Source organism: Myotis yumanensis, unplaced genomic scaffold (genome assembly GCF_028538775.1).
Source record: "Myotis yumanensis isolate MYYU_CA2020_CCGP unplaced genomic scaffold, mMyoYum1.0.hap1 SCAF_11, whole genome shotgun sequence".
Lineage (NCBI taxonomy): Eukaryota > Metazoa > Chordata > Mammalia > Chiroptera > Vespertilionidae > Myotis > Myotis yumanensis.
In genome coordinates, this window is record NW_027223762.1 from 52,237,715 (window position 1) to 52,247,622 (window position 9,908).

The window sequence follows — 9,908 nt, forward strand, 5'->3', positions numbered from 1 at the left end:
CTCTCTCTCTCTACACCTCCCTCCCTTCCATTCTCTAAAAATCAATGGGGAAAAAATATCCTCAGGTGAGGATTAACAAACAAATGAAAAATTCCCTCCAGGTTGCCACTATCACTGAGGAGAATTAAGGAGAGAATATATGCTGACTTTTTTGGAAAAGCAATTGAGACCAAGGAAACCGTACTGGAAGAGAGATGGCCAGCAACCACAGCAGTGAGCGAGCAGGGTCTGTGATGGGGCAGAGAAGATGCCACAGGCCAGAGAGCTCCCCAAAGGAGCGCGTCTCCACCATCATGCAAAGCAGACTAAGCCTTCCTTTTGCAGGATCTCCAAATTGCCCAGAGGAGAGAAAGCTTGTAAAAACTCTGGACTTCCTGTAGCTAATAAAGGACAAGGGCATCTATCCATTGGAAAAATGAAAGCAGGATCCTACGTGATGAATGGCAGGAGAAAGACATTTCTGCATTCTCAGAAATGACCCTTAAACACCATGTAAAAAGAGAAATAGAAGTAAAAAATCTTGGATGGCCTAGGTCCGTGGTTGGCAAACCATGGCTCGAGCACTACATGCAGCTCTTTGGCCCCTTGAGTGAGGCTCTTCCACAAAATACCACGTGCGGGCGCGCACGTACAGTGTGATTGAAACTTCATGGCCCATGTGCAGAAGTCGGTATTTTGTGGAAGAGCCGGTACTTTGTGGAAGAGCCACACTCAAGGGGCCAAATAGCCGCATGTGGCTCGTGAGCTGTGGTTTGCCGAGCCACAGTTTGCCGATCACTGGCCTAGGTGATGACTCTAATCATGGACCACTGTCTATGAGGACAGACAGCAGACAGGTTGATGAATGTCAAACGACATAGCAGACCCAGGGGAAAAAAGTTGACTCAGTCCCTATGGAATAGAGGGATGAAGGAACTTAAAGAGAATACAGCCAATTTGACCCCAAGGTACCCTGGAAAGGTTAGGGGTTGGAGGAACCAATCCAAAGCAGAAGGTGGGGAGGAAGTCAGGAGCTAGAAACAGATGGATGGGAAGTGTTGTTAGGCTGAGCTGTATGCAAGTGCCTGTTGTTGTGGGTTGAACTATGACCACCCCCCGCCCATTCATATGTTGAAGTTCTAACTCCCAGTATGTCAAAGTGTGACTTTATTTAGAAATATGGTCATTGCAGATGCAATTAGTTAAGATGAGATCATCCGAGTGGGCCCTAAGCCAATGTGACTGGTGTCCTTATAAAAAAGGGAAACTTACACACAGACACAAACAGGGAGAACACCGCGAGAGATAAACGCAGAGATTGGGTTGGTGCATCTAAAACCAAGGAGTGCCCCAAAGGCTCCTTTTCAATTGTGTTATAATCTTTATAGTTTAGTTTCATTGAAATGTTTGGTTTCTTCACAAGAAGGGTACCTTCTGAAAGAAAAAAAAAAGTATGTGCAAATTATCCTATAGGTTTTGAAAAATATCTTTTTAATAAAAAAAAAAAAAAAAGCCATAGCTAACAGAAGTACATACATACATACATACATACCAAGGAATGCCAAAGGTTACCAACAACCCCCCAGGAGCTAGGCGAAAGGTCCAAAACAGCTCCTCTCTCTCACGGCACTCAGAAGGAGCCAACCCTGCCGACACCTTCTTGATCCTGGGCTTCTAGCCTCAAGAACTGTGAGACAATACATTTTTGTTGTTAAAATCAGCCAATTTTTACTTTGTTACAGCAACCCAGGAAACAAATACACTTATATTTAACTAGAGGCCTGTTGCAGGAAGATTCATGACTAGGCTTCTCCACTCCGGCCCGCAGCGAGGTTTGGCTTCAGTTGTCTTCAGTCTTCGCTCCACACCTGTTTATGCAAATTAACCCACCTTCTTTGTTAATTTGCATACTCATCCTGATTGGCTGGTGGGTGCAGCAGAGTGACAACCAATTTACATATTTCTCTTTTATTAGTGTATATGCTTTTTTTTTTTTCAGGATTTTTTGAATTCACCTTTTTTATTTTTTATTTTTTTTTTTTTTTCGCTAAAAGTATTACAAAGGGTATTACATAAGTGTCCTTTTTTCCCCCCCGCCCTTGACAAGCCCGTGCCCTCCCTTACCCCCCGGTGTCTTATGTCCATTAGTTATGGTTATATGGATGCATACAAGTCCTTCGGATGATCTCTTACTCCCCTCCCTCCTGTCTCCCAACCTTCCCTGGCCTTCCCACTGCAGTCCGACAATCAGTTTGAGGCAGCTCTGCCACTGTATTTATTATTGTTCAAAAGTTTGTAATGGTCTTAATTATCCATGAAAGAGTGAGATCATGTGGTATTTTTCCTTCATTGACTGGCTTGTTTCACTTAGCATAATGCTCTCCAGTTCCATCCATGCTGTTGCAAATGGTAAGAGTTCCTTCTTTTTAACAGCAGCATAGTATTCCATCGTGTAGATGTACCACAGTTTTCTAATCCATTCATCTACTGATGGGCACTTAGGCTGTTTCCAGATCTTAGCTATGGTGAATTGTGCTGCTATGAACATCTGGGTGCATATATCCTTTCTGATTGGTGTTTCTGGTTTGTTGGGATATATTCCTAGAAGTGGGATCACAGGGTCAAATGGGAGTTCCATTTCCAATTTTTTGAGGAACCTCCATACTGCCTTCCATAGTAGCTGCACCAGTCTGCATTCCCACCAGCAGTGCACAAGTGTTCCTTTTTCTCCACATCCTCTCCAGCACTTGTCGTTTGTTGATTTGTTGATGATGGCCATTCTGACAGGTGTGAGATGGTACCTCATTGTTGTTTTGATTTGCATCTCTCGGATGATTAGTGACTTTGAGCATGTTTTCATATGTCTCTTGGCTTTCTGAATGTCCTCTTTTGAAAGGTGTCTATTTAGATCCTTTGCCCATTTTTTGATTGGATTGTTTATCTTCATTTTGTTAAGTTGTATGAGTTCCCTATAAATTTTGGAGATTAAGCCCTTATCAGATATGACGTTGGCAAATATGTTTTCCCACGCAGTGGGTTTTCTTGTTGTTTTGTTGATGGTTTCTTTTGCTGTGCAGAAGCTTTTTATTTTGATGTAGTCCCATTTGTTCAGTTTCTCTTTAGTTTCAACTGCCCTAGGAGCTGTATCAGTGAAGAAATTGTTTTGGCATATGTCTGAGATTTTGTTGCCTTTGTATTCTTCTAGAATTTTTATGGTTTCCTGTCGTACATTTAAGTCCTTTATCCATTTTGAGTTTATTCTTGTGTATGGTGTAAGTTGGTGGTCTAGTTTCATTTTCTTGCATATATCTGTCCAATTTTCCCAACACCATTTATTGAAGAGACTATCTTGGCTCCATTGTATGTTCATGCCTCCTTTGTCAAAAATTAATTGAGCATATTGGTTCGGCCTAATTTCTGGACTCTCTATTCTATTCCACTGATCTATATGTCTGTTCTTGTGCCAGTACCAGGCAGTTTTGAGAACAGTGGCTTTGTAATACAGCTTGATATCTGGCATTGAGATCCCACCTACTTTGTTCTCTCTCAGGATCGTTGCAGCTATTCGGGGTCTTTTTTTATTCCAGATGAATTTTTGGAGAGTTCGTTCTAGATCTTTGAAGAAGGCCATTGGTATTTTAATGGGAAGTGCGTTGAATTTATAGATTGCTTTGGGTAGTATGGACATTTTAATGATGTTGATTCTATCAATCCAAGAACATGGTATGTTCTTCCATCTGTTTATGTCTTCCTCTATCTCTTTTTTCAACATCCTGTAGTTTTCTGAGTAGAGGTCTTTAACCTCTTTAGTTAAGTTTATTCCTAGGTATCTTAATTTTTTTGGTGCGATAGTAAATGGGATTGTTTTTATAATCTCTCTTTCTGAAAGTTCACTATTGGTGTATAGAAATGCCTCAGATTTCTTGGGGTTAATTTTGTATCCTGCTACATTGCCAAATTCATGTATTAAGTCTAGTAGCTTTTTGATGGAGTCTCTAGGGTTTTGTATGTATAATATCATGTCATCTGCAAATAAGGACAGTTTTACTTCCTCTTTTCCAATTTAGATGCCTTTTATTTCTTCTTCTTGCCTAATTGCAATGGCTAATACTTCCAGTACTATGTTGAACAGGAGTGGTGAGAGTGGGCATCCCTGTCTTGTTCCTGTTCTTAGGGGAAATGGTGTTAGTTTTTGTCCATTGAGTATGATGTTGGCTGTGGGCCTGTCATATATGGCTTTTATTATGTTGAGGTATGATCCTTCTATTCCCACCTTGCTGAGAGTTTTTATCAAAAATGGGTGTTGGATTTTGTCGAATGCTTTTTCTGCATCAATTGATATGATCATATGGTTTTTTTCTTTCAATTTGTTTATGTGATGTATCACATTTATTGATTTACGGGTGTTGTACCATCCTTGCATCTCTGGGATAAATCCTACTTGGTCATGGTGTATGATCCTTCTGATGTACTGCTGGATCCGATTTGCTAAGATTTTGTTGAGGATTTTGGCATCTATGTTCATGAGGGATATTGGCCTGTAATTCTCTTTCATTGTGATGTCTTTACCTGGTTTTGGTATTAGGGTGATGCTGGCTTCATAGAATGAGCTTGGAAGTGTTCCTTCCTCTTGAATTTTTTGTAGTAGTCTGAGGAGGGTAGGTTTTAGTTCTTCCTTGAATGTTTGGTAAAACTCCCCTGTGAAGCCGTCTGGTCCTGGGCTTTTGTTTGCTGGAAGCTTTCTGATGACTGCTTCAATTTCTTCCATAGTTATTGGCCTATTGAGGTTTTTAGATTCTTCCTGATTGAGTTTTGGAATGTTGTATTTTTCTAGGAATTTGTCCATTTCCTCCAGGTTGTCTAGTTTGTTGGAGTAGAGTTGCCCGTAGTATTGTTTAACAATCATTTGTATTTCTGTGGGGTCTGTTGTTATTTCGCCTCTATCATTTCTGATTTGGTTTATTTGGGACCTCTCTCTTTGCTTCTTGGTGAGCCTGGCTAGGGGTTTGTCAATCTTGTTTATCCTTTCAAAGAACCAGCTCTTGGTTTCATTGATTTTCTGTATTGGTTTTTTTGGTCTCTATGTCATTTATTTCTGCTCTAATCTTTATTATCTCCTTCCTTCTGCTCACTCTGGGGTTTTCTTGTTGCTCTCTTTCTAATTCTTTGAGTTGTAGAGTTAGATGATTAACTACCATTTTTTCTTGTTTTTTGAGATAGGCCTGTAGAGCTATAAACTTCCCTCTCAGGACTGCTTTCATTGTGTCCCAGAAGTTTGGATTGTTGTGTTTTCATTGTCATTAGTGTCCAGGATGTTTTTAATTTCTTCTTTGATGTCATCGATAACCCAATCAATATTTAATAACATGCTATTCAGCTTCCAAGTGTTTGAGTATTTTGGGTTGTTTTTATTGTAGTTTATTTCTAACATTATGCCATCGTGGTCTGAGAAGATGCTTTTTATGATTTCAATCTTCTTGAATTTGTGGAGACTTTGCTTGTGACCCAATATGTGGTCTATTTTTGAATATGTCCCATGAGCACCTGAGAGGAATGTATATTCCGCAGCTGTGGTGTGAAGTGTTCTGAAGATGTCAATTAAGTTCATCTGATCTAGTGAGTCATTTAGGGTTGCTGTTTCTTTGCTGAGTTTTTGTCTAGCGGATTTATCCAGTGATGTCAGTGGTGTATTAAAGTCCCCTACTATGATTGTATTGTTGTCGATCTCTCCCCTGATATCTTCCAGAAGTTTTCTTATGTATGTGGGTGCTCCTGCATTGGGTGCATATATGTTTACCAGGGTTATATCTTCTTGTTGTATTGATCCCTTTAGTATTATGAAGTGGCCTTCCTTATCTCTGGTTATGGCCTTCACTTTGAGATGTATTTTGTCAGATATAAGTATTGCTACCCCAGCTTTCTTTTCCTTTCCATTTGCGTGAAAGATATTTTTCCATCCCTTCACTTTCAGTCTGTGTGAGTCCCTTCTAATGAGGTGGGTCTCTTGTAGACAGCAGATGTATGGGTCATGTTTTTTTATCCATTCAGCCACTCGATGTCTTTTGGTTGGAGCATTTAGTCCATTTACATTTAAAGTTATTGGGAAGTTGTTTCCACAGGCCCGTGTGACGCCTGGGCTTCCGGGGCTGAGCCGGCGTGAGGAGGGTCTGCGGGCGGCAGGGGAGCTCTTCGAACGACGCCGGGGTTCGGGGCAGGGCCAGGCCAATGGCGTCTCGGGCAGGCCCGCGAGCCGCCGGCACTGATGGCAGCGACTTTCAGCACCGGGAGCGCGTCGCCATGCACTACCAGATGAGTGTGACCCTCAAGTATGAAATCAAGAAGCTGATCTACGTGCATCTGGTCCTATGGCTGCTGCTGGTTGCCAAGATGAGCGTGGGACACCTGAGGCTGTTGTCACATGATCAGGTGGCCATGCCCTATCAGTGGGAGTACCCATATTTGCTGAGCATTGTGCCCTCCCTCTTAGGTCTCCTCTCCTTCCTCCGCAACAACATTAGCTACCTGGTGCTCTCCATGATCAGCATGGGGCTCTTTTCCATCGCCCCCCTCATTTACGGCAGCATGGAGATGTTCCCTGCCGCACAGCAGCTCTATCGCCACGGCAAGGCCTACCGCTTCCTCTTTGGGTTTTCTGCCGTCTCCGTCATGTACCTGGTATTGGTGCTGGCAGTTCAAGTGCATGCCTGGCAGTTACACTACAGCAAGAAGCTCCTAGACTCTTGGTTCACCAGCACACAGGAGAAGAAGCGGAAATGAAGGCTGCCGGATGGACTGAACCCCGGGGTGAAGCCCAGCCCTCCCGTGGAGAAGAGTGAGAGGGTAGAAGAGCTGTTCTAAAATCTCTGTTGTCATTTTGGCAGCTGTGATGTTGGGAACTGGTGCAAACTAGGCCCAAATTCTGGAAAGCTGCTACTGTTGTCATTAGCTGAGGTGGCAAAATGATATTTAACTTATTCCTGGTTGGCTGGAACTGGGTGAAGAACAGCTGTAAAACCAACTTCGGCTGGTTTAAGTTGAAGCCCTTCAGGATTTTTCGGTTTTAAGACTAACCCTCATCCTTGCCTCTTAGTCATTCTCTCCATTTCCATCCATTACCCCTTAGCCACTGAAACTGGAGATGAGGAATCAACCAAGTTCTACTTCCATTTATGGGTGGTTGGGAGGAAACATTAGGAGTCTGCTTTCCCTGCAGACTGTGGTCTCTACTCTGAAGCATTTTAATTACAAAGAACCTCAATAAAGTTATAACTTCCCTGTAAAAAAAATAAATAAATAAATAAATAAATAAAGTTATTAATGAAAGGTACTTGTTTGTAGCCATTTCTTTTTTTGTGTGTGTGTGGCTGTTTTCTTTCTGAGCTTGATATTTCTTCTTTTTACACCAGTCCCTTTAGCATTTCTTGCATGGCTGGCTTGGTGGTGATAAACTCCCTTAGCCCTTTTTTGTCTGTGAAGCTTCTTATTTCCCCTTCAATTTTGAATGATAGCCTTGCTGGATAGAGTATTCTTGGATTCAGTCCTTTGCTTTGCATCACTTTGTAGATTTCCGTCCATTCTTTTCTGGCCTGATGTGTTTCTGTTGAGAAATCATTTGATAATCTAATGGGAGATCCCTTGTATGTTACTTTCCGTTTCTCTCTTGCAGCCTGTAAGATTCTCTCTTTATCCTGAACATTTGCCATGGTAATTATGATGTGTCTTGGTGTGGGTCTTTTCAGGTTCACCTTGTTTGGGACTCTCTGGGCTTGTGTGACTTTTTTCTTCCCCACCTCAGGGAAGTTTTCTGATATTATTTCTTTGAATAGATTTTCTAATCCATGTTCATCTTTCTGTTGTTCTGGCACCCCTATTATTCGTATGTTGTTTCGTTTCATGTTGTCCCAAAGCTCCCTTAGGCTCTCCTCCTGTCTTTTAATTTTTTTCTCCATTTGCAGTACAGTTTGAGTGTGTTTTGCTTCCTTGTCTTCTAATTCACTAATTCGGTCCTCCACTTCTCCCAGTCTACTGTTGATACTTTCAATGGTGTTTTTTATTGCAGCTATGTCGCTCTTCATTTCTTCTTGGGACTTACTTAAGTTGTTGATTTTTTCATCTGTTTCTTCTAGCTTCTTGCATAAGTAGTTGAGTTTTTCATCTGTTTCTTCTTGCTTCTTGAACATCCGGTGCATGTACTCTAGGAACCTTATTCTGAATTCTTTTTCCGTCATGTTGCATATCTCTGTCTCACTTAGCTGCTTTTCTGGCGAGTCCTCCTTTTCTTTCCTTTGGGGGTTTCTTTGTCTACCCATGTTTGATCTCACTGACATGACTTTGTTGAGTCGTTCAGTGGCTGGACTCTGGGTGGCAGTGGCTGCTCCCTGGGTGGCAGTGGCTCCTCGGACTGTGGTTGCTCCTTGGGCGGTTGTGGTAGCAGCGGCTCCTCTGTTGATAGCAGAGCCTCTGGTGGGTGCTGTTCACAGCTGTGGTGGCTCTTCTGGCTGGTGGAGGGAGGCTTCACACACAGCAACTGTTCCCCAGGCAGAGCGTGTGGTGATCAGGAGGCCGCTGTTGCTTGAATCTGCTTTCTGTGGAGGGATGCAGGTCTCCTCTGGGCTCTTGCAGTCGCGCTGCTTGCGAGTCGTTTCCTCCGGGTTAGTTGCCGCCGGGTTAGTAGCCGATCTCTGGATCTGTATATGCTTTTTGACCAAGAAAAGAGCAGTAATTTCTGTTAATTCGCTCTGAATACAAGAGATAGTTAAACTAGATTGTTCCCTCTCCCCAACTTTAATCTTTGGAGAAAAAGACAAGGTACTCCCAATCTCTTGTCCATTAAGCAGATCAAAGATTAACAAGTGCTATTTTAGCCGATGGAGATCCATTCGTGACTGTGAATCTCAGATTCGGCTGTGTGGCAGACGGTGGCTGGAGGGGGCAGAGGTAAGGTGAGGCTTCTGAGGGGAAAACCAGTTTGGGGCCAGTGTTACCACCCGCCCAGGACATTCGGTTAACACGGCTGCAGCTGGGATGATGCCCGACGATGCTGTAGAGCCTCAGAGTCATCGTTCTGAACATCACCATCACACTCACATGCCTGGGCTGTGCTGGGTTCTTAAATGGGAAACTTAAAAATCAGACTCTATGAAAAGACAAGCCACAGACTGAGAGAAAATACTTTCAAGTTGCACATCTGATAAAAGACTTGTATCCAAGAGTACATAAAGAACTCTCCAAGCATCATAAGAAAACAAACAACTCGGTTTTTAGATTGGCAAAAGATTTGAACAGCCATCTCACCAAAGATATATGAAGTGCAAATAAACAAAGTAAAAGATGTTCAGCATCATTAGCCTTAGGGAAATGCAAACCCAGACCATAATAAAATATCACCACACACCTATCAGAATGGCTAAAATTCAAAAGACTGACCACACCAAGTTTTGGGGAGGATGTGGAGCAACTAGAACTGTCATATACTGCTGACAGGAATGTCAAATGGTGCAAACACTTTGAAAAACACCTCAGCAGTTTCTTTTTAAGAATAGTTTCCTGATTTTTAGAGAGAGGAAGGGAGAGGGGGAGAGAGAGAGAGAGAGAGAGAGAGAGAGAGAGAGAGACATCGATGTGAGGTGCAACATTGATTGGCTGCCTCTGATCGGGAGGAACCCCCACAGGGGATTGAGCTGGCAACCTGGGCATGTGCACTGACCTGGAATTTAACTGCAACCTTTTGGTGCACAGGACAAAGCCCCACCAGCTGAGCCACACTGGCCAGGGCTTCAGCAGTTTCTTAAAAAGCTAAAAGTGCACTTACCACACACCTCAGCCATTCCACTCTGAGGCATTTTCTCAAGATGAATGAAAGCATATGTCCACACAAAGACTTGTTTGTGCCTGTTCATTGCAGCTCTATTTATCATAGCTAAAACCTG

General features: G+C 42.6%; 1 pseudogene; it reads left to right on the forward strand.

The window, feature by feature from the left end:
• The first annotated feature begins 6,146 nt into the window (after window positions 1–6,146).
• On the forward strand, window positions 6,147–7,259 carry LOC139019484 (protein jagunal homolog 1 pseudogene; annotated as a pseudogene).
• Window positions 7,260–9,908: the final 2,649 nt, after the last annotated feature.